Genomic DNA, 24,336 nt, shown 5'->3' with positions numbered 1-24,336 from the left:
AATTTCCTCAGTTTTTCCTCAGCTGGGCAGGTGAGCAGCTTACACCAAATGGGAAAGCCAGTACTTTCTACAACTGACTGCATGCCTCTACCTCCCCCGCCCACATCAGGAGAGGGTCCCAAACCCTCCCTCTCTGCAAATGCCCACTTCCCTCATGTCCTCTCAATCCCACCTATGCATACCCTAGTTCTCCAGACCCCTAAGGAAGGGTACTTCATCATTAGGCCAACTAATTGTTCGTCTGTGCTTCAGTGGGTGTGGTGGGGGAGCTAGAAAGCTGAGCAGCCATTCCAAAGAGTAAATCAGTGGATCGTAGCCAAGTCAGGACAGGTGACCCTGACAGGTGTGTGCAGCAGAATCAGATCCTCAAGCCAGAGCTTGCTGGGAAGCATGAAGGATTTGGCATCACCAAGGAGGAATGTTGCAGGTTTGGATAAGGATTCAGAGGTTTAATCAGCAAAGCTATTTAGGTCCCAGTGAGTCTAACTGTGAGAATTATTTTGAGCTTCACCCTGTTCCAGAAATGTTGGGTTCGCTAAGCAAGATGGTATTTGGCAGCAGCAACCTGGAAAAGAGTGAGGACTTGCCATAGAAGCCTCTGGGATTAGAGGAATTTGCAGAGCCTCAGAACCCAAGGCTGGTGCCCAGTAATTTTTGTGGGACATGGTCTCAGAACTCTAGCTTCTGACGATTTGCTTTTAAAAGTCCAATCTGTTTACCTTTCTCCTTAAGGCAGTCTGTCCTGAATTCAAGATATTCTGTGTCTGCTTGTCTCTGTCCATTTTGTTACCTTGAGGCATGGCTGCAGCCTCAGGTACCGCCTGGCACATAAGCAGGTGCTAAACCAATATTGATTGCATCGAAGGAGGCTAACACGTTGGAGGGAATGTGTTGCCTTCTGTGTAAAGAGCCCTCCTTTCACCAGAGCTGGCATCTCTGCTATGGAGGCTGCCACCCACCAGCTCAGGTCAGAGAGCTGAGCTCGGCCAACCTCCATTCGTCAGCATGGCGCCACATTTGGGTAGCACCTGCTCCCCCGCTGCCCTGATTTAGAGGAGTCTGGATTCAGGTTTCTGTTGTAAACTCTATTTTTAACTAAACCAAGCAGAGATCAGGCTGAGATGGGTGTAACTTGTGGGCATGAGGTGACCAACGCAGAGGTAACAGGATGCATTCCCACTGGACGTGGACGTGCAAGTGTGGACGTGGCTGACAGCTCTGTCTGAGGATCCCACATGGGCACAGTGACCTAGGATGGAGCAGGGGCGCCCCCTCGTAGAGTCCAGATGCACATGTCCTCTGTGCTGGGCGGAACTGTATTCATGGGGACCACCTGTCAGTGTCTGCCCTTATTTGTCAGCATTGGTTACTAGTTATTGTAAAGATACTGCCTTACATTTATATTTCCCAAATGCATTGATCCCTATAATGACCTTGAAAAGCAATAATAGCATTATAATAATATGTAATAATAGTGTTAATGACCAGCAACTTCTGCTTATTGATCCCTTAGGATGTGTCGTGCTCTGTGCAAGTGCCCTCCTACATTACCTCATTAATAAGCCAGATAGGGAGGCCGTTACTGGGATTTCCATTTTTAAGGTTCATTCATTCATTTGACAAATTTTTGTTGAGAACAAGTTCTAGGCACAGGGAATTCAGCAGTGAACCACCCAGGCTGAAATCTCTGCCCTCAGTGAGGAAGCTGAGCCTGTTGAGGTCACCTGAGTTGCTCAGGGTGATAGAGCCCATAGCGTGAGGCTGGGGATCAACCCCCATCACTCCAGACCCTCTGAGTTCCTGGGCCACTGCATTTATCAGCAAGGATAACCAACCAGCCATTTGGCCTCTATTGTATGGCAGCTTATCCAGGGTTGTGTTAACACTAAGCCTTCCATTTATTTTGGTTGCCCTTCCGGGGCCGATGCAGAGTGACAAGCTTCAGGGATAGACAGACCCGGGCTTACATCCCAGCTCAGCGACTCCCTAATGGAAGGAGGGCACAGACAGTGACTTTGCTGAGCATCTGATTCCTCATTTGTCTAACTGGGATAACATTACTTGCCTTGAGCGCAGGCTGGAAGGATTAGATATCATGTATATGAAGGAGTTGGATAGAACTTCTAAGACAAGTAAATGGTGGTGGTTGTGACGATAATGATGACAACCTAATAACAAGGAAAAGCCAGGCGGGGAAAGGAATGTGGTTTATCCTAGAGGAGAACAAGTCAGGAGGTACCTCTGCCCCTCCCTCCATGGGCTAGGATTTGTCAGTCCCAGGTTGGGAAAGGAACTCCAGCCCCTGCACATCTGTGTCTCCCCAGCCTCACCCCTCATATCCTCCATCCTAGCCCCAGCCATGCCGTTGCTCCTCTGGGGAGAGCTAATGGCCAAGGCATTACTTAACTCCTGGCTTTTCTCCAGCCTCTGCTGAGGCCTCCACCACTGCCAGCTTCTTTCTCGTTACTATTTGGTTATGTCCCTTTACAAGCCAATGAAATAAAATAAGAGGGTCCATTATACCTCTGGTTGGCAGAAAACCAGGAGCTAAGAACCAGAGTGCAAGGCCCTCATGAGTCTGTAGCACAGGCCATTGGATGGGGATGTCTTCCTTCAGAAGGATGGTGCATGGACGGGGCAGGGCAGAGAAGCCAGCCCATGGGCCAGTCCACAGAGCCCAGGTCAAGAATGCGATTCTGGGTCCTGTCTTCCCATGATTCAGCCTCTGGTGGCCACCCCCAGTCTCTCCTAGAAGGCTTCCAGCCTGGATGTGTCAGGCTGGCATGTGTGCCAGGCTGGATGTGTCATATGGGGCACAGCCTTCAGGCGCAGCAGTAGATGACCCTTTGTAGGGTAAGGGTCTCTCTCTGAATGTGGGTTCTGTCCTAGCTTTTATCTTCTACCAAGTACCGTGGAGCTTCTGGTTCATCAGTCTTAAGAGATGAGCAGGGCAGATGGCTCTGCCAGCCTTCAAAGACACAAATTCTGCGTTCTCTTTTTTTTTTTTATTTTGAGACAAGAGTCTTGCTCTGTCACCCAGGCTGGAGTGCAGTGGCATGATCTCAGCTCACTGCAACCTCCGCCTCCTGGGTTCACGCCATTCTCCTGCCTCAGCCTGCTGAGTAGCTGGGACTACAGTCACGTGCCACCACACCCGGCTAATTTTTTGTGTTTTTAGTAGAGATGGGGTTTCACCATGTTAGCCAGGATGGTCTCGATCTCCTGACCTCGTGATCCGTCCGTCTCGGCCTCCCAAAGTGCTTGGATTACAGGCATGAGCCACTGTGCCTGGCCGCATTCTCTTTTTTAGATACCCGCCCCCCCCGCCACCTCCCAGCTGGAGTAGATCCCTGTCCTGGCTGGTCCCATCCCCTCCACAGCAGCCCATGGACACTGAGGCTGGAGAGAAAGTGATTGGGGGATCCAGGGCTTTGCCTGGCTTATAGTTTCTGTGGCACCACTTGCCCTAGATGCTCAAACGTCCTATCTTGTCGGTGGAAGTGGCAAAACCAAATTTGACACTGCTCTCAGTGGCGGTTCAATGGGAGTGGAGTGCTGCATATCTCCAGTTTGACCTTTCAGTCACTGCATGGCTCTTCCAAGCTGCCGCTGCCTGGAGAAATGTGAACTTTCACCAAAGCCTTTGCAAATGAACTTTTCCAGACAAGGAAGATGGCTTTGTTTGGCCAGGCCTGGGGATCCCAGGATTGACTTCCTTTCTGCTCTCTCTTCTCACTGTCCACTTACTCCTCTGCACCTAAAACCTTCAGCTAAGCAGATTCCACTCCCCCTGGCCCAGGCTCTGGGTGGAAATTGGAAAAGGTGGCTCTGGTGGATTGAAGAAGAAGCCCTGGCATATTTTTCTTACTTAAAAGTTGGTCTGGAACTGACTGCCTCTGGTCAGAACTGATTTAGTCCTTAGGAATCATTTGTAAGACAGACACCGTGGGAAGGCCATCCTTTAAAGCCATTGATTCCTGTAATAATTATTTGCTGAATGCTAGCTCTGTGCTGGGCACCCATCGGGGGCTGAGGATATGGTGGTGAACAAAACCAACAGCGGTCCTGGAGCTCACCCTCAACAACCCCATTCCTTGCATGCCTTCTAGCTGTGGGGAATGTGGGTTGTGTGCTTCTCACAGCCTTGAAGGCAGGGGCTGGGTCCTACTCTCCATTGTATCCTAAAGGCCCAGCTGAGTTGCTTTCATATAGTACATATCCAATGAATGTTTATTGTAGGAATAAATGTTTTCTGTGTTTCCTAAGACTCTAAAATAAATGTTACTTTTATAATCAGAAGACTACAATCCATATTGGCCGGGCACAGTGGCCCATACTTGTAATCCCGGCACTTTGGGAGGCCAAGGCAAGTGGATCACCTGAGGTCAGGAGTTTGAGACCACGCTGGCCAATATGGTAAAACTCTGTCTCTACTAAAAATACAAAAATTAGTTGGGCATGGTGGTGCATGCCTGTAATCCCAGCTACTTGGGAGTCTGAGGCACAAGAATCGCTTGAACCTTAGAGGAGGAGGTTACAGTGAGCTGATATGCACCGCTATACTCTAGCCTGGGTGACAGAGCGAGACTCTGTCTCAAAAAAAAAAAAAAAAAGAAAAAGAAAAAGAAAAAAGAAAAAACGAAGGTTGGGCAGGCTGAGATTTTGACATGGTTTATAGGATGCCTGGGGTTTTTTAGTTGACTGTAAGTTTTCTTTGAGGCAACAGGTGATGGAGCTGCTAAGAGCACCACCATAAAGGGAAGTCCAGTCCAGTATCTGATATTTTGTGCTGCTCAGACCCCATGTGGAATATTCCATTCCAGGCATTTATTTTAAGAGGGGCATTGACAAGATTGACCACATCAGAGGTCTGATGGGGACCAGGACAGTATTATGGGAGAAATTCCAGAGGAATCAAGGAGACTTGAATAAGGAGAAATGAGGTGGCCATGTTAGATCTTGAAGGATTACCCCTGGGAAGGGGGGCCAGGCTGCTTCCCCAACCATGGGTGGCCATGTGTGAAGTTACCAAGAGAAAGGCTGATCCTTGGGCTGAAGAATTTAGCAACACCTCAAGATGCCTGGCTCAAACAAGCTGTCTTTATCAAGTACTGAAGGGTGATACCCCTTTCCCCAGAAATATTCAAACAGAGACTAGAATTAATGAGGCAGCAAGTTGGGGCCAGGGACTGCTTTGCAAACCACTGGTGGGTCCTGCATTACGAAAGTCCAGCCTGGTCCAAACCGTCTCATTTCCAGACCCATAGAGACCAACTGGTAATATTTCAGGAGGATTCTTTATAAAATTATATCTTTAAGCCCTGGTCTCTAGTAGATACTGGCTTAATTACCAGTTACTTATTGCCATACTCAATAGATGATAGACAAGCAAGAGAAAAGGATAAAATGAAAAAAAAAATTAAAAAGAAAATTCCAAACCCTTTGAGGTAGTAGGAAGAGCCCCCTACTTGCTGAAGATGATTAAGAAATAAAGAGAAAGCTTTTCTTGGAGTCATGATGTAAGCCCAAAGGGAAAGTAGGTTTTTATTTATGAAAAAAGGTTATAACTTAAGCTGTTCAGAAGCACAGCAATTACTTGGAGTAAGATGCCTCTTAATTCATTTGGCCTCCTTTGTAGGTGGCTGAGTAAGTGTTTCTGCGTCCTCGGACTCCAGCCCTTCTTTGGTCGCCACTTGCTTTTGTTCACAGCAGGTCACTGGGTACTCCAGAGGCATTGTTGATAATAACATCTCTTTCCTCCCCCACACCACCCCCAAGCAAAGCTTTGGAAAAACAGCCAAGTGTTCAGCAAAGTGAAGGCCTGGCTTTTCTTCCTCCCCACTCCTCCCCTTGTTGAGAAATCCCATTATCCGGGAGAATGATTGTGAAACTCCAATCTGTCTGCCACTGAGCTGTGGGCTGTTCTTCTTGCCTCCTCCACCCCTACCCTGGTCCCCTTGTCTATCTGCAGGGGGAAGACGAATATCTATATATTAAAGCTTTAAAAATCTATAAATCTGAGTTGATTCTCTGCTGGTGACAGCCCAAGCTCTTTCCCACCACGTTTGACATGATCTAATGGGTTTACAGTTGTTTGAGTGCTTCTCTGAAGCAAATGAAAGCGCTTAGTTAGGGGACGTGTGAAATGGCATTGTTTGTTCCGGGCACTACAGCAAAGCTGGGGGATCATCTTTAAATTATCCACCCTTTCTTTTCAGCCACCCCACTGAACAAGGGCCTCTGCCGCCGAAGGAGCTGCAAAGACAGTTCCTACTGGCCTGGCCTTTCTGCTTGAGAGGTGCCAGGATGCTGGGGGTAGGATGCATCCCCAGCTGTGTTCATTTCACCAGGAAGCTTGGGGCTAATTGGGAACAGAAGGATGCCCAGGGGATTAGGGGAAGGGGACGGGAGAAGGATGGTCTCACCAAGGTAGAGGAGTGACAAACATTTGCTTGTAGCAAAACAAGAGTGAAAACGAGAGAGACTCCTAATGAGAGCTTTGGGGCAGTTTGTGCTTTCAGTTCTCAGGGGCCAGCAGTGTGGGTTGGTGTGATTAGTTGCCTTGCTAGTTGGCACAAGACCAGTTCCTCTTTTCAATATCAAGTTTCATAAGCGTGGAACAATAACAAATCATTATAAACCCTCTGGGACTGGTGGGTGTGTGGTGATGAGGGGTTGTTTTTTCCCCCCCACCCACCCGTCCTCTTTGATAAGCCCATCTTTTCAGCCCAGGTACATTTTTCCCACTGTAAATAGAAAATGGCATGGGAGGGAGTGTGTCTCGGAAACTTGCTGTATTGTTAATCTGTTATTAGGCAAAAGTCTTAACACCAGGCTGGGTGCTCAGATGCCTCATTGTGAGCTGGGATGGAATTATGCATCATGAATAAAAACCGCTGTCAACATGCATTGGTTTCAAAACATTAGAGCATATGGTATGTGATTATCTGTATTGTCAAGTGCAATAAAGTGAATTTGGATATAATAAAGGATGTAATATTTTAGAAATTTGGTAATAAACTAAGGAAAGGATGACAGCTGAGGTTCCTTAAGGCCCCAGACACAAATAAGTTGAAGTTACTGGTCTCTGCAGCCAAGTGGCAGAATGGCCATAACATAACACCGTAACATCTGTGCACGGTGATTTTCAAGTTAGGGAAAGCTCTGCTGTCGCTCAGTTGCCTTCTCTGGAGGATGCAGGGATGGTCTGGCCCCCATGCTGAGTGGTGGGAGAGGCGGTGGCTCCCGTTGGAGACCCAGGCCTTGCCTCCTTGCCTGGCCTCGAGGTGTGCCCAGTGGCTCGCTCTGGGTAGTGGACGCATCTGCCTCCGGTCAAGGGCAGCCTTGTGCCAGCCATCAGGACATCTGAGGACCCCTCTCCCCTAGACAGTCACCCCTCAGCTCATCTCCAGCCCTCTTTGTTCCCATTTGGTCAATGGGAAGCTGTTGCTATAAATGCAAAGACCCTAAGCAGCTGCCAGTCGGAGGCAGCCGTCTTCTGGAACCCTCATTCCACAGGGCCAAATTATTAAGTCATCACAGCAAGTCAATATAAGTAAGGAGAATGGTCCTCTAGAGAGGCATGAGTGCTTCAGCATCTGATGGGGGCTAGGAACTGTGCCAGGCTTCCGTGTACTCTCTCCTTAAACCCTCTATAACCCTACAATACTGCTGTCCCTATTTGAAGGATGAGAAAGCTGAGACACAGCCAATCAGTTGTGGAACGGAGATTATAACCCATGTCTGAACCCAAAGCCCAGACTCCTTCCACTTACAACCGTTTCTACAAATCCGGGGGCTCTTTCCATTCATAGTCCACAAATAATAACCCACATGTTCAAAAGGCCTCACCACAGGAAACGAAACCTTTACATTACTGGGTACCTGGGGCCTTGAAAGAATGTTCTAGAAAAAATTTTAAAAAATGGAAACAGGTGACCAACTCTCTCCTCTCTATTCCCACTTGGGCCTGGCAGAGGCTGATCTGCCTTCATAATTCCTGGGGTTTTCTCTTAGCACTGATTTTTGTATCCAGCTCTAGCAAGGTGAACCCATTTATCATCCCAACAGTTTGCCTTGGTTCAGAACTCATCTTCCTCTGGGAAGGGCTCCTGCCCCCCCCAAAAGTTTATGGATGAAGGCTGAGGCAGCATCTGTTTGCATTTCCTGACTGACTGCTTTTGTGTTTCTGACCCTGGCTTTACCTTGACCCCTGACATTTGACTTCAGCACTTGCCTTGGCCCCCAGCTTACGGGAAACCCCGGGTGAGGCCTGCCTCCCACACCCTCCACTTAGGCCTGGCCCCTTCCTTCCACCCCAGCCTTCTGTGGCTCTTCCAGTCCTGGCTTCCAGTGCTGGTCTTGCTAGCTGCCCTGCCAGGCGGACGGCTTCATTATTAAGCATAAAAAATTGAGAGTGCCACCATCAGGCCAGGCTAAAGCAATTTGGACGGCTGGGGAAAGAGAAGACATTTAGTCCATTTCATGCCTGGATACCTCTGTAATTCCCGGGACAGGCTGGGAAGAGGTTTCAATAAACCCCTTTGGCCTAGGAATCTTGTGACCAGTTTGCACTGGAGATGAACAATAAGGTGAGTTCCAATACACTTCCAAATCGCTCGGCTTTGGTACCTCAGGGTTGACCCCGCTAAAGCTCTTATCACCACAGTCAATATTTATTGATAGCTAAAGTATTTTCAAGTCTCAACTGGTAGCCTATTCATTCCAAGCAATATTGGGTACAAAATCTTTATATAAAAACTGCAGACTCGTGCAGGCATAACCAGAACTAGCATTATCTCATTTAATCCCCATGCCAGCCCCATGAGGTCAGCATCTTTTTTTTTTTTTTTTTTTTTTGAGATAGAATCTCACTTTGTCACCCAGGCTGGAGCACACTGGCACGATCTCTGCTCACTACAACCTCCACCTCCCAGGTTCAAGTGATTCTCCTGCCTCAGCCTCCCGAGTAGCTGGGATTACAGGCACACACCACCACACCCGGCTAATTTTTGTATTTTTAGTAGAGACAGGGTTTCACCATGTTGGCAAGGCTGGTCTTGAACTCCTGGCCTCAGGTGATCCCCCAGCCTCTGCTTCCCAAAGTGCTAGGATTACAGGTGTGAGCCACTGCACCCAGCCAAAGTCAGCATCTTTATTCCTACTTTACAGGTGGGGACACAGGATCAGGGAGGTTGATGGCTTGCCCCACATCACACAGCTAGTAAACAACCAGGATTTCTACCATGTCCTCAGATCCGAGATTCAAATCCTCCCAGTCCATGGAATCTCACTGGTCTGTCTTAAAAGAATATGTTGCTTTCTTCTCCTCCTCACCCAAACCCTTCCATGTAGGTTCTTTTGAGTAGGCTACACTGAGTGACATCTGAGAACAATTTTCTTTAGGAAAAATAGACCTTGAGTCGCTGTCTCCTGGGCTTCTCCCAGACACAGTCTTAGAACATGCAGAGGGGCTGAGGGTGAACCCCGAAGAACACTTGTGTTCTTGCTCCAGATCCCCAGGGCTGCCCACTGACAACTGCCCCCCACCCTGCTGAAGAGCTGGTGAAATTGAACCAAATGCTCCTAATGATCTGTGAATGTATTAATCCTACTTTCTGTTAATTAACAATATGATAAAACCAGCATTTCGTAAGTCGTCGCTTAACACATGTTTTAGCAATTATGTACTTAGTGGTTTGGATTCAGAATGCTAATAGAATAAAATTTTAATGAAGATACGATGCTATGAAAAATTTATTGAGACGAGTTCAGGTATGGCTGCCGTTAACATGCAGGAGGCAAGAGTCTCAGTTTGAAGGGTGAATCTCCCCAGTGCCTCTCAGCACTGTGTGCTGCTCAGCCAGGAGGACCCAGGAGATCCTGAAATTGACTGGTTCTTGACTCCTGTGAATTTCTCATGCAAAGATCCCATCGTGGGTGTGGGGAGGGGTCCACACCCACTGGCAGTCACTGAAGGTCCGTGTTCCCAGCCTACCTCCAGACTTCTAGCAATCTCTGTGAATAAGGGGCAACTTCAGAACCAGAGACCATGAAGTACCATCTCACCTTCTCCTAGAGAGTCTCCAAAATTTTTTAATTGTGCAGAAAAAATATTAGCATGCAGCCCCCCAATATATCTTACCTAATTTTTAATTTATATGCATGTAGCGCTATGTTAATATTCATGTATATTATAAAACCTATACAAATAGGAATATAATAGGATACATTAAGGATTTTATTTATTAATTAAAGTAATATTTTTATTACTTTAGAGAGCAATATCGTTGAATATGCTGGTTTTAAAAAAATTCTTGATTTAACACTTCATGATCCAACTCGAAAGGTCGGATTCTAAGTTTAGTTTATTTTGATACTTGGTTTTAATGCCTGGCAAAACTGAAAAATACACCTCACAAGATAAACAGATCCCAGCGGAGGAAGCACGATTCACTGTGCTGGCTAAATCATGATACTAATTTTTCAATCCCATCCTCCAATTATGCAAAGGATTTTGTTGAAATTCAGCTTGTAAATTTCCATCTTCCCTGATGTCAATCAGTTTTTCATGCAAACTAATCAAGTGTTGCATTTTTATATTTTTAACAAATGGGTTCAAAATCCACTGAAATGTTCATTTTTTTTTTTTCCAAATGAGTCTTTACAGTTCTGTTTCTGGATTTTAAAAGTCTGCAGATATGAGAGCTTTTGTAGATGACCTAGTTACATCATTTTTAGCAACAAAGGCACAAAACAATAGAAATATTTTCCAAACATTTGTTTTCAAAGCACTTTCTCTACAGTACCAGTTTCTGTTGAAAATCAGGTTCTTCCTCACTCACTTGGCTGCAACTTGTTCCATCTGATCAAGACATGTTTTGGGGGTTAGATGTGGCTGGTTAGGTGTCTTGCCTGAGGGTATGGAAAGGGTTGGCTGACCATTTTCTTTTTGGTGGCATATGCTTGTATCATTAGTATTATCTCCAGTCCATGTTTTCTTTGCAGTTACCTACTTTGTAAGGGTTGGTTTTCTTTTTTCTTTTTTTTTTCTTTTTTTGAGACTGAGTCTTGCTCTGTCACCCAGGCTGGAATACAGAGGCACAATCTCTGCTCACTGCAAGCTCCGCCTCCCAGCTTCACACCATTCTCCTGCCTCAGCCTCCCAAGTAGCTGGGACTACAGGCGCCCGCCACCACGCCCGGCTAATTTTTTGTATTTTTAGAAGAGACAGGGTTTCACCATATTAGCCAGGATGGTCTCGATCTCTGACCTCGTGATCCACCCGCCTCAGCCTCCCAAAGTGCTGAGCCAGATCGCATAATCTATACCTCCATTTACTGGTTACCTGTAAACAGCACAAGGTACCAACTGTGCTCAGGTGAGTAAACGAGGAGCCACTCTAGCCTCACCCTCATGGAAGCATTTCCTCTTTTCCATAAGTGACTTATAAAATAAGGACAAGTGTCTTGCTGACGTAAGGACATGTGAAGGCACTGGGATTATTCAGTCATATGTTAAATGTTAGTGAAGCTGGAATTACTTCTAGGTGACAAAAATTAGGCATTATACCTTTTTCCTTCTCCCAATGTTTTTTTTTTTTTTTTTTTTTTTTGAGACAGGGTCTCACTCTTTTGTCCAGGCCACAGTGGCATGATGTTGGCTTACTGCAGCCTTGACCCCCTGAGCTCAAGCAGTCCTCTCCGTCAGCTTCCCAAGTAGCTGAGACCACAGGCACGTGCCACCATGTCAGGCTAATTTATTTTATTTTATTTTATTTTTTGTAGAGATGTGATTTCACTCTGCTCCCCAGACTGGTCTCAAACTTCTGAGCTACAGCAGTCTGCCCACCGTGGTCTCCCAAAGTGCTGGGATCACAGACATGAGCCACCAAACCCAACCTCCCAAAGTTTCTTAACCCTAACTGAATCACTTGGGAGATTTTAAAACATGCAGATGCTGGGGTGCTACCCCAGACCTAACTCAGTTCTGAGGATGGGACCTGGACATCAGCATTTTAAAATTTTTTCCTGAGTGGCTCTGATATAAGACTCACTATTGAGAAGCAGTGTTCTAGACTGATGCATCTTACATTTTAATTTGCATAAAATCACCTGTTAAAATGCAGATTCAGGTTCAGTGGGTCCAGGGTGGGGTCTGAGACTGCATTTCCAACCAGCTCTCTGGTGGTATAGATGTGCTGATTGGTAGAACACCCTAAATAATGAGCTCCAGACTGTGCCGCCCCCTGTCTCCGGTAGCCTCCTCATCTCCTTCCTCCCTCTCCCCATCCCAGGTCTTTGCTAAAGAGTCAGGGAGCAGTCTCTGCTCCCTCCTGGCAGAGCCGCCATGCCAGTCCAGCTGCCTGGGCTGCTGGTCACAGCTTCTCAGAGAAATCTGGCTTCCAGATGTTAAGAACAGTTCCTTAACAGCTGGAAGAATATAATAAAATAGGCCAGACCCCACCCCACAGTGCATAAGTATGTGTGTCTTGTGTGAACCACTCATCAGAGGCACCCGATGATCATCTGCCTGCCCACAGACTCCAGGCAGGTTTGCTGGCAGTGCAGCCGGGTGGGGTCATTGGAGATGCTGGCAGGAATGACCTCTCTGCGGGGGGCGTGGAGGGAACAGTGGGCACCCAGCCAGGGCTCTGTCAGTGGGACTATTCTGAAACCATACCTCATAATAAAAGTCATATAATTTGTGGCAGCGCTGAAAACCTGCTTCCAAGTAGTGGTTTCTTGATGGAGTTTTGGAACCTTATCTGCGGTTGGTAACCATTCCCTGAGAACTTGTTGGAGAAAGGCAAGTGGGCATCTTGAGAAGACTGCTGGGGAAGCTGAATGCACCAGGGTGGGGGGCCAGCATGCCCACACCCTGTGCAGCCAGCACAGGGTGACACTCAAAGATTAATGGATGATTTTTTTTTTAACCTAAATGAATGCACCTTAGGGTCTTTTTTTGAGTCGGAGTCTCGCTCTGTCGTGCAGGCTAGAATGCAGTGGTGTGATCTCGGCTCACTGCAACCTCTGCCTCCCAGGTTTCACCATGTTGACCAGACTGGTCTTGAACTCCTGACCTCAAGTGATCCACCTGCCTTGGCCTCCCAAAGTGCTAGGATTACAGGCACAAGCCACCACCACACCCAGCCCTCTTAGGGTCTTCTAAAAGTAACAAGGTGACCTAGGAATTCACTGTATGACTTGTTTTACCTCTCTCTGTCCTGAATCTTATCCCATCATGACAGTTGGTAAAGCACCATGAACGTCTGCCTTACAGACATGTCAAGTGGATTTTAACAAGTGAGGCTATACAGAGGCAAAAGTAAGCATGTGTGGAGATAGAGATTGGGCTAGAAGAGAAATAACAAGGCCAGTGTGACTGATAGCAGGGGCTAGCTGTCTTCTCAGAGGTGCAGGGGTTTTTAAGCAATCCTGGCTGGTGAGGTGGATCATTTGTCTTAACAGAGGAGGATACTGAGGGTCAGAGTGGTTGAATAACCTGCTCAGAGTCATGCAGCAGGTTGTGCTAGAGCCAGAATTTTAGCCCAGATCTACCCAGCTCCAAAGTCTAAGCCCTTTTCCACCACCTCAGTGGGGACATTAAGTAGATTGAAACTCCCTCTTAGCGTGTGTGTTGCTCGCTGCATGGATGAGGCTGGAGGATGAACGTGAGAGAAGGCGACAGTTTGAAACCCACTCTTTGGTGGAGTGGCTGGGGGTACCAACCCAAATACCCACCTCCAGAGGGAAGAACTTCCAGCTGGTACCCCATCTCCCCTGAGCTCAGAAAGCCCTGAGTTGAGAATCCTTGAAGGCCACACTCCTGCAGTTGGAGCTCGCCAAAGCCGCCTCAGGCTCTGTGGTTTCCAGAGCAGACGTGGAGGCGGCACGTCCTCGTGCCCTTGCTCCAGCTGCGCGCACGACCTCAGCCTCCTCTGCCCCGCTGGGCGCGAGCTGCAGTCCTGGCACCTTCTGCCGGGGTCCTGATCTGAGCCAGTTGTCTAGCGATTTAATTTGGTGAATTTACCACTGCGTCCCAGAGTTTATATTGGCACTTAACAGCAGTAATATGTTTCTCTCTCGCCAAGAACTGACTATTTTCCCGACCAAGATGGAACACCACGCACAAAAAATAGGTTTGTGAACTAATCTGCTGCCCTGACAAGTGTCATTCACAGAATCACTGCTATAGAGCGCACTCGGAATTAAATGAGGTTGGGGTTGTCTGGCCTGGATCACAGGTGCTTTTTCCCACTCAGTTAACAAGAGTCTGGGATGAGACACCCTTTCCCTGCAGCCGCAGACACTTTCAAATCACACTATCAGTATTCATGAGAGATTTCTCTCTTAGAAAAATGGTCTGAGGATGGTTAGAGGTCTCTCTCTCTCTCTCTTTTCCCTTCTAACCTCCCTTTCTTCCTTCCTGGGTGGTTCTTTTTAGGGTGCCCCCACCCCGTCTGTCCTTATAAAACGCAGCTCTGTAAACATTTGTCTAATTTCACAAGCTCAGGGAGGTGTGCCCATCAGTTAAAAAAAATCTCCTAGTGCCTGATGCCTGTTTGAAATTCTAAAGTGGAACTTAATTGCTTTCGCATAAGGATTTGATTCGGGCAAACTGCCCATACCTCTGGGAGTAGAAGCAGGATCTGTCATTTACACTTTAGTGTGAACGGGCTCCTGAACCTGGGAGAAAACAGCTTTGTCTTTCCCTGGTCTGCCTTGGATTTCAGAGGCTTTTTAAAGACAGCGTTATTGAGGGGCACCGTGGCTCATGCCTGTGATCCCAGCCCTTGGGGAGGCCAAAATAGGAGGATCACTTGAGGCCAGGAGTTTGAAAGCAGCCTGGTAACATGGCAAAACCCCATCTCTTAAAAAAAAAAAAAAAATAAGTTTCCCACTTCATGTAAGAGAGGTCCTCAAAATTCTCTTTCCTGTAGAGAGTTCTGGATTCTCTTTTACCATATGATCTCCACTTAGCTTGTCCTGAATTGGGAAGCATAGGGCAGAGTCAGGCTTGTAGCGGCATCAGAATTACCAGAGACCTGGGTAAAAACGCGGTTCCTGGGCGACACCCACTGAGACCATGTTAGGAGTCGGCAGAGCCCAGGGATCTGCATTTTTGACAAGCCCTTCCCCCATGAGAGATTCTGCTGCAGGACCACACCCGGAAACATTGGTCTAGGAGCACACTTGGCCTTCACCCCCACCTTGATATATTGTCTAGGAGTGTCCATAAATAAATGGTCGCCAGGTTATGGTGGCCAACTGAAAAAACTCTTTGTAACTAAAGCCTAATGAAACACTTGGCGGTTCATGGTTGGCACCTGACTTTTAGAAGGGTTCTCCTCACATTTCAAGGTCAAGGGTTGGCCAGCACATCCCTGAGCTGAAAAGAAAGAAAAGCACCTTTCCATTTGAGAAATTGGCTCCCCTCTGGTAAATGCCGCCAACGTAGCTTAATATTAATTTAGGGAATGCAGTCTTGTGCAGTTCCATGGAACTAGATTGGAAATCTGATAGTGCCATTTCTGTTATCTGATTCCTCACACACCTGAGATCACTCCCCGCCCCCCACCCAACTCCCCCCCAGCCCCAAAGGTGGCTGCAGAGGCGCAGGTGTGAGCTGGCTCACTAAGTCACTTTCCCCCTCCTGATTAAGCGTGTTGGGGAATAAAGGAGACCCGTGTCGACTCACGCCGATCTCTGCCTTGCCTGTGCTTGAGCCACTTGTAATTCCCCGCAGCCCCAGCCAGCTCTGCAAGGCAGAAAGAAATATGACCAGGCAAGTTGAGAAAATAAATTAAACTAAGTGTCAACTTTTCTTGTTTCTCTCCTCATTATTAAGAGATGGAATGGGGCTCGTTTATCAAGCAGGGGGAGAAATTAATTGACACGGCTTTAATATCATGATGTCTGGCGTGTCTGGTCACATTCCTTCATTTTTTGGAAAGGCATTTTATTATAGTTTACAGCAACCAGCTGCCAAACTACTGGTGTAAACGAGGAAGCAGGTGCATGAAGGATGCCACAGTGGAGGGGCTGCGATGCCACCCTGGAGGGGATGGGGACATGGCAGAGAAGGAGGGCCAGTTCAGAAGGGACCCCAAAGGGAGGCTGCTTATTCTGGGGTGAGGGAGGAAGGAGGATATGGGGGAGGAGGGAGGGCTGTGCTAAGAGGGCATGCCCGCAGACCCCTCGAATCCATCATGGGCTTGTTTACTGGCCACCAGGAGGGCAGTCTCAAGTATCTCCCTCTGATGGCCTCCTGACCTGAAGTCTTTGCTCTTAACCATCCCCGAGGCTGGGTGCTGTGTGCAGCTCAGGTCAGGCTGCCTGCCCCTTTTCTTTCTTCTTAATGAGGCTAGGGAAGTGAGCACTTCTCTGTCCATCCCTCCAGGGCAGCTGACTCATCTGAGAGCCAGTTTGCTGCAAAGAGACCTCTAGCATCCAGTCTGGCATCCCAGTCCTACTTCAGGTACATCTGCGGTTGGGGGTCTGGAAAGGTACAGAGAAATCACTCTGCTGTGCTCATCCTAGTTAGACTGGCTTAGGAGATGGTCTAGCTGTTTTTCTGTGTGAAGGTCTTCTTTGCTGTGTATCTCTGAAAATCCCCAGTGCCTCCTTCCCTGCTCTTATGTTTAAGAAATCAGATACTTCAGGGTGCAGGGGAAGCCAACAGAGAGCTGGAGTGGATGACCACATCTTTCCCCACTCTCTCCTTGCCCTCCGTCTGCCAGGTTGTGAGGACCGAGGGCTTTTGCCTATTTCATAGATGTTCTTACAGGGAAACATGGCAGGGACAGGGTTCAGGGATGCAGTTGTTGGACAAGGTAGGAGTTGATGAGTATGGAACAGTCTGCCTTCATATGAAGAAGGTGGGCTGCCGGGGAGAGAACACAGGGTCCCGCCGGGGCCTCAGTTCTTTATCTGTAAAGTGGGAACGATCATTTCTATTCATGCTCCCCAGGGTGGGGCTGGGGGTGAAGATTGAGTTACAGAGTGGCTGCTCGGTGAGGGCAGATGAGCTTTCTCTTTTTAACATTATTATTAGAATGTGGACTGATCCTCAGTAACCGCCTTTGGGAAACAGATGTGAGTTGTAATGGAAGGAATCCTAGCCCTTCCCACCTTACAGAGTCCACATTGGCACCTGGGTGTGAAAGCACACACAGCCTAATCGTCACCCACCCTTTCCCAATACCTAGTGTCTGAAAATGCCCAGGAACCTCTAATGGCAACCCCAATTGGCTCTCACTGAAACCAAGCTGTCGTGCAGTGATTTCCCAACATGGCAGCCAGTAATCAGAAACATGCTACTGCTTTTGAAAAGGTAGCTTGTTTTTTTCCTTGGAACATATTGATCTTCTGAGTTATATTTTCCTTCAAGCAAAGCCAAGCCATGTGATGCTACCTACCCATGCCTGCCGTGCATCTGTGCACACTACTCATCTCTTCTGTGCTTCCAGGTGGGGCCTCAGACCTTCCAAGTTTAGGGTTGCAGGACAGCTGACTTGCCAAACCTGCCACAGGTCATGGAGGTGACCTGGAAATGTTCCACGTTGGGGCTGGGGACAGCCCGAGGCGTGGGGTTGCCAATGAACACACAGCCAACTGGGGCTTGACTTGTGATGGTGCAAGCAGACCACCATGCCTCCTTGCCAGGTCGGCCCCTCTCACAGTCTCTGAGCCATATGGCCACCAAATCCAGCCCTGAACACTTACTGATCCAAAGAAGACCCTGACAGTCTGCTCCAGAAAAGTAGCCGGGAGTATGAAAGTAACTTGGGGTACCACTCCTGGGTTCAGCTCCTGCTAAACATGGTTTAGTGGCCATGTCACGATGGATGAGTCACTGAACTATGCAGAGCAACTGAGCACAATGACAGTAGCAGAGCCTGCCCTGCCTCTCGCAGAGTTGCCTTGGGGACCAGGTAGGATAATGGATAAAAAGGATTTTCAAATGAGAAAGTGCTCCCCATGCCCAAACCCAAGAGATTCGTTTGTGCTGGAAGCAAACCATGAATATTGCTTTCCCCAAATACTGGGTTATTAGCAAGAGAGGGAAGTTGCATGAGTTATAAATATTCTTAAGTACACATACCTTAAATTTCTCATGGGATACTCAGAATAAATTTGACAATCTGGGGTTTTTTCTTCCCTCATTTTTTTTCTCCATTAACCAAGTGTGTTAACTCATGACTTGCATTGATTTTCACTGAAGATGCGTTAGATACTACATGATTGCCTATTAGTGTTCATTGACCTATATGATAAGAGAAGAAAATTATTTTTGAGGCTAGGAGGAGGCTGTTCCCATCTTTCTCTCTCTGACCTAAAAAAAAATTCTCTTGTAAGTTAACTGTCGATGTTCCTCAGTGACTGCATTTGGAGCAGGTCATTTTAATTTTGAGGTATCTCGTTTTCAGATTTCGATCTTCTTCTGTGTATGTGGTTTTTTTTTGTTGTTGTTTGTTTGTTTGTTTGTAGCCTTGTAGTATTCAGATGAATATTTAGTTTTGTTCATTTGGATAAAAGAGGAGGAAAAAGTTTGACTGTTAAATGCTTATCTCTTAAATAGCACTTACTTGTTAGTTTCTAATAATAGCTTCATTCAAGAGAATGCTAGAATTTCATTTTTAAATGCTCCCTGTCAACTGCTACCCTATTAATATCCATTTTTAAACCACTGGTGTTTAGGGTTAACCTTCCCACCACCTTCTTTGTCCCAGCTTTGCTGACTTCTGGAGCTCCTTGGAAGTGTAGGGTGCAGTGTTAAGGTGGGGGCTTTAGGGGGGGGGGCAGGTGCCACTTTGCTGATGCCAATTTGGTGAACTAGTCTCTTATCCCCTTCTGGCCCTTTGTTTCCCCCACCTCCCCTGGTTGTCAGTCCCTGGATCTCCTCCCCATTCTGGGTGGGGGCTTGAGTGAATTTAAATACCCAGGGAGGAGTTCTCTGGTTCTTAGGACCAAGGGAGCAGTGGATGTCCACAGGGGTAACCCAGAGGGCCCCGATGGAGTGCCAGCCCTCACAGACTCACCGTGGACTAGAGCCCTCACCCTGCCAGGGGCTGGAGCAGGACCCCTGCTTCTGCCTGCTTCTTTTAGAGGTCCAGAGAGGCAAAGGGACTCTCTGGGGCACACAGCTTGTTTTCTGGCCCCTTGCTGAGTGAGGATAATTGTGTGTGTCTTTTACCTGGCTGCTACACCTCAGTTTGATGGGCCTTCATGAGGCTCCATTTCTGATTCTCTGTGGGGCCCTCTTTTAGGACAATGAGAAGGAAACAATCATGACTCCCTGTCCTCCAGCTCTCCCAAATCCCCTGTACATCCAGTAGACTGTTCAAAAGACTATGATGCCTTGAAAACCTATGTCAAAACAAGCCAGGCACAACAGTACAGGACATATAGTGTATGATGCCACTTGTATGAGAAAATTCATAGTCATAATAGGTAAAATATAGGCCAGTGTGGTAGCTCGTGCCTGTAATCCCAACACTTTGAGAGGCTGAGGCAAGAGGATCGCTTGAGCCCAGGAGTTTCGAGACCAGCCTGGGTAACATGGTGAAACACCATCTGTACAAAAAAATTGCAAAATATTAGCCAGGCGTAGTGGCATACACCTGTAGTCTCAGCTACCTGACAGCCTGAGATAAGAGGATTGCTTAAGCTTGGGAGATCGAGACTGCAATGAGCCAAGATTGTTCTACTTCACTCTAGCCTAAGTGACAGAGGACTGAGACCCTGTCTCAAAAAAAAAAAAAAAAAGGTAAAATAGAGGTGACTAGGGCTGGGGGAGGGGGAAATGGGAAGTTATTTAATGGGTACAGAAAAGGTCAGGAGGTGGATGCTGGTGATGGCTGCACAGCATTTTAAGTGTACTTACTGCCACTGAATTGTGTGATTAAAAATGGCTACAATGGCCGAGCACATTGGCTCACGCCTATAATCCCAGCACTTTGGGAGGCTGAGGCAGGCAATCACCTGAGGTCAGGAGCTCAAGACCAGCCTAGCCAACATGGTGAAATCCCGTCTCTACTCTAAATACAAAATTAGCTGGGTGCAGTGGCGTGCACCTGTAGTCCCAGCTACTTGGGAGGCTGAGGCAGGAGAATTGCACGAGCCCGGGAGGTGGGGGTTTCAGTGAGCTGAGATCGCGCCACTGCACTACAACCTGGGTGACAGAGCAAGACTCTGTCTCAAAAAAAAAAAAAAAGGCTAAGATGGTAAATTTTATGCTATGTATATTTTTACCACAGTAAAATACTTATTTCAGAAAAGAAGACTGTGATGCCAAAAGGATTTTTCCCACCCATCACTCTATCCCAAATATCTGACCCCATTGTTTTTGTCCTCCACTGCTCATTTTAATTCATTTTGGGGGTTATTCACCACTAAGTTACTAATTTGTTGTAAATGCTAATGCATCTGTGAAATAAAAATGATTATATGTTAAGGAATAACACTTATTGATAATTAAGTGTTCTGTTGCTTCTTTGCTTTCCCCAAATGGAATAAATAAATATTTTAGACATAATCAAGTTTGTTTTCTGTGCTCGGGCCAAACAGAGATGTTGAAATGATATAGGTCTTTAAAATACGGCAAATGAGTCTTGGCATCGCTGAATTGTTATGCATTCAAGGTACATAGGCTTGAAATCCAGGCTATCTCCTCTAATCAGAAAAATCATTTTTGTGATACTTGAATTTTGAGTCCTGTGGGGTTAGGAAAAGGACCAGCAGGGAGAATATCAGAGTCAGAATTTGAAATGATGCCCTGAGTCTTGCCCCAACCCTTCCCGGTGCAACGGTCTGCATTTTAATTCCTGTCTCCTAGCTCAGTCGCCCTTCTTCCCGTCTCAGAGTGGGAAACTGGGGCATCAGAGAGTCCTGAATGGTATGGAGGTGATTTGTGCAGTGGACCAGGAAGGAGTTGGTTTGCAGCAGGAAAGCAGCTCCCATGGCAAGGAACTCAGCCATGGCCTGCCACGGTGACTTGACTTACTCTGGCCTGTATTCTAGGATCAAGTGTGTTTGCTTAGCTGCAAGGTGGCTTTAAACCAGGCTGTCCTCTGGCCTGTGGAGCGGTGCCCTTCACTGGTGGCACTGACTTCATGCTCTTCCACCATAGCCAGAACGGGTTTTTCTCATTCAACCACTGTCTCCTGCCTTCAGTCCAGAGCAGCATGATTGGCCAAGTCAGCAGGCCTGGCGGGAGGAGGTCGTGTGCGGCCCCTCTGTGTGGGATATGGGGGTGGCTGAAACCTAGAACCTTGCTGTATTCGTTTTCTGTGGCTGCCATAACAAATTACCACAAACCTGGTGGCTTAAAACAACAGAAACTTCTTGTCTCACAGTTCTGGAAGCCACTGCTGCACTCCCTGCAAAGGTTCTGGGAGACAGTCGTTCCTTGCCTTCTGGAAGACCAGCTTCTCAAGGCTCCAGGTGTTCCTGGTTTGTGGCAGTACCACTCCATTCTCTGCCTACCTCTGTCTTCACATGGCCTTCTTCTCTTTCTCTGTGTCTCAAATATCCCCTGTTTGTTTTTTAAGGACACCTGTCATTGGATTTAGGGTCCACCCTAAATCCAGGATAATCTCTTCTCAAGATTCTTAATTAAATTACATTTGCAAAAGCTCTTTTTCCAAATAAGGTCACATTCATAAATTCCAGGGATTAGGACATGGATGTATGTTTGGAGGGCCACTATTCAACCTGCTACACTTGTCCTAATTAGCAATGAGGTTCCCTGAAAACTGGCCTATCCTGGCTTGTTTTATTTGCAAGGTGCCTGGGTGTGGGGGCTGGAGCAGTGGGGTGACCTTCAAAGACAGATGAGACCCAGAGTGCCCTGCAGGCTGGAAGTGAGGGGTGGGAGGGAGAGGCTCTCCCTGCATGAGATCCTCTGACTCGTGCCTGTTTGTGAATTGTGCAAGCAGAGGGCCATTGCCTTGTTGATCTCCGCGTCCTTCACAATGCCTAGCACAGGTGGCAGCTGGTAAATGCAGAAGGAAGAGCGGAATCAGTCTTGAGGCAAAGCAGTGACTCAAGTGGATTAGCAAGATGCTCAGAACCTGGAGGAGCAGAAAAGGCTCATTCAGTCACTCACTCAGCACTTAGTGTGTGTTGGGGACCCTGTTCCGTCCTGAGGACCCTCAGAGAACAAGACCCCAGCGTCACCCTCTTGCAGGGTGCTCTGGCTTGAAGTCACGCTGGCCAAATTCCGCAGCCTCTGCAGTGCCACCCCTCCCTTCCTGTGGAATTTCAGGAGGGCGCTGGCTCTTAATCCATTCTCCTGGGGCCAGTTAGGATCTGGGCCCTGGGGGGGTGAGGGGGTGGGGGAAGGGGATTAACCAAAAAGATTAAGTCCCTGGCTGAGTGCTCCAGGGGTCCTTGACTGGGTGGGAGTTTTAACCTGATGTTTTTAAGGCTCCTCCCAACCCAGAATTCCTGACACATACCTTGGTAGGGGTGAGCTGAACGCCCTCAGGAAACTGAAAGCGCTTAAAGCAGCGCTTGGGGAACAAATACACCAAAGCCCAAAGAGAGGGTATAGGATAGTGTTCCCAGTAGCTTTCTCTCAAAGGACTTGGTTTAGTGGGCAGGGGGTATAAACCTGGTCAAAGGTTTATTCGTTGGACGGCATTTCAAACATCGTATCATGTCGGATGTCTGCTTCAGGCCTCTGAGGTGACTGACAACCTAGCTTTTACTGGGTGACACTGGGAGAAACTTGCCATCTTTGAGCCTCTCCAGCAGACACTCGTGTCCACTTTATGGTATGTCTGATGCTGTCTTATGTATCTACAACGGGCTGGACTGTGTATGCTGGGAGCATTGGCCCAGTATTTGGTGTGTGGTGGTAGCAAATGGCATGATAAAGATCGCGATTGCTGTGTTTCGTGGTCCTAGCCTTCTGTTTTACTGGAAATGGTTTGAGAGCAGAGAGTAGCCTTTTTTATTCTCGTACTGAAGAATCTGCTAGTCCCTGCAGGAGCTATGCTAAAGGAGCTCCACATATCAGCTCCCCGTTTCCTGGTGTTCCTTAGAAGAAGGTGGTGTTAGAGTTGGATGCAGGAGAGTCAGAAGGGACCTGAGAAATTCCCTCTCCGTCCTGTGTTGCAGAGACCCAAAATAGACAGAGAGCTTGAAAAGGAAGCATCTGTATTTTACTCATTGACTGGAAACACAATTATCGTAATATAATTGTGATAGAACAGCCATTCCGTTTTTGTCTTCCTGCTTGGTGTGTCTAGCTTAGTGTTCAGCCAGGTTCGTACCTTTCGGGAGAAGAGTGTCTTAGTTGGGGCGGCTATAAGGAAGTACCAAGGTCTATGAAAAACAGTTTATTTCTCACAGTTCTGGAAGCTGGCAGTGTAAGAGCAGAGTGCCAGCACGGTCAGTTCTGAGAGGGGCCCCCTTCCTGTGTACAGACAGCTGCCTTCCTATTGCATCCTCGCATGGTAGAGAGAAAAAACAAGCTTTCTAGTGTCTTTCTGTAAGGGCACTAATTCCACTTATGAGGGCCCCATCCTCACAATCTCATCACCTCCCAAAGGCCCGAACTCTTAATACCATCACATTGGGAGTTTGGATTTCAACATGAATCTGGGTGGGGATGTGGGGGGGCAGCGGGAGGTGGCCACAGACATTCAGATGGCAGCAGACAGCCTTGTGAATCCTGATTTGGGTTGTGACAGGAGGTGTGGAACCCAGGGTCCAGTTCTACCACCTTCATTTGCAGATGCAAAAGTTGAGGCTCAGAGAGGGGAAGGGGCTTCCCCAGATTAAACCTAAAGTAGATGCACAGTGAGAACTGGAAGCCAGGTCTCAGTCTCCCCATCAGTGTGTCTGCCCCCACTGCCTGTGCTCCCTGGCCATATTAGTGCTACCACGTGGCAACTGCATCCCATCCAAGGAGGGTGCAACCCTGCGTGAGGCCATGTGGTAAAGCAGCACTTACTGAGTGGGGTCACAGATGGGGCCACATGCTGGAAACGCTGTCGGAGGCGGGAGGAGAAGAAAGAAAGGGGCAGGAGGGTAGGGAGAGGAACTGAGGATACTGAGCAGCAGTCGCCTGCCAAAATTCTTCAGTGCAGCTTGTCTAGCAAAGCCAGTCTCCAGCCGAGTAAATATAGTGGATAGCTGACAGGCTGACAGCAGGCATCAAACAGTCTTAAACTGCCCCAAATCCACGGCGCTTTTGAAGCAGCAGTAGAAAAAGGATGCCTGCGTGGAACACAGGCCTGAAACTTTTAATAGTTTCTTCCAGGCCTCAGGATGTCCTGATGAGGTATTAGAGGAAGTAATTCAGGAAGAAAAGGACAAATAACCG

At 47.7% G+C, this 24,336-nt stretch overlaps 1 protein-coding gene across 6 annotated transcripts in view; it reads left to right on the top strand.

Moving 5' to 3' along the window:
* The window catches only part of MSI2 (musashi RNA binding protein 2), a 430,569-nt gene that overhangs the window by 316,710 nt on the left and 89,523 nt on the right, over positions 1-24,336 (top strand). The gene's annotated exons all lie outside the window — the stretch shown is intronic.

This window comes from Rhinopithecus roxellana, chromosome 19 (assembly GCF_007565055.1).
Source record: "Rhinopithecus roxellana isolate Shanxi Qingling chromosome 19, ASM756505v1, whole genome shotgun sequence".
Lineage (NCBI taxonomy): Eukaryota > Metazoa > Chordata > Mammalia > Primates > Cercopithecidae > Rhinopithecus > Rhinopithecus roxellana.
This window is presented reverse-complemented; position numbering and strand designations above follow the sequence as displayed.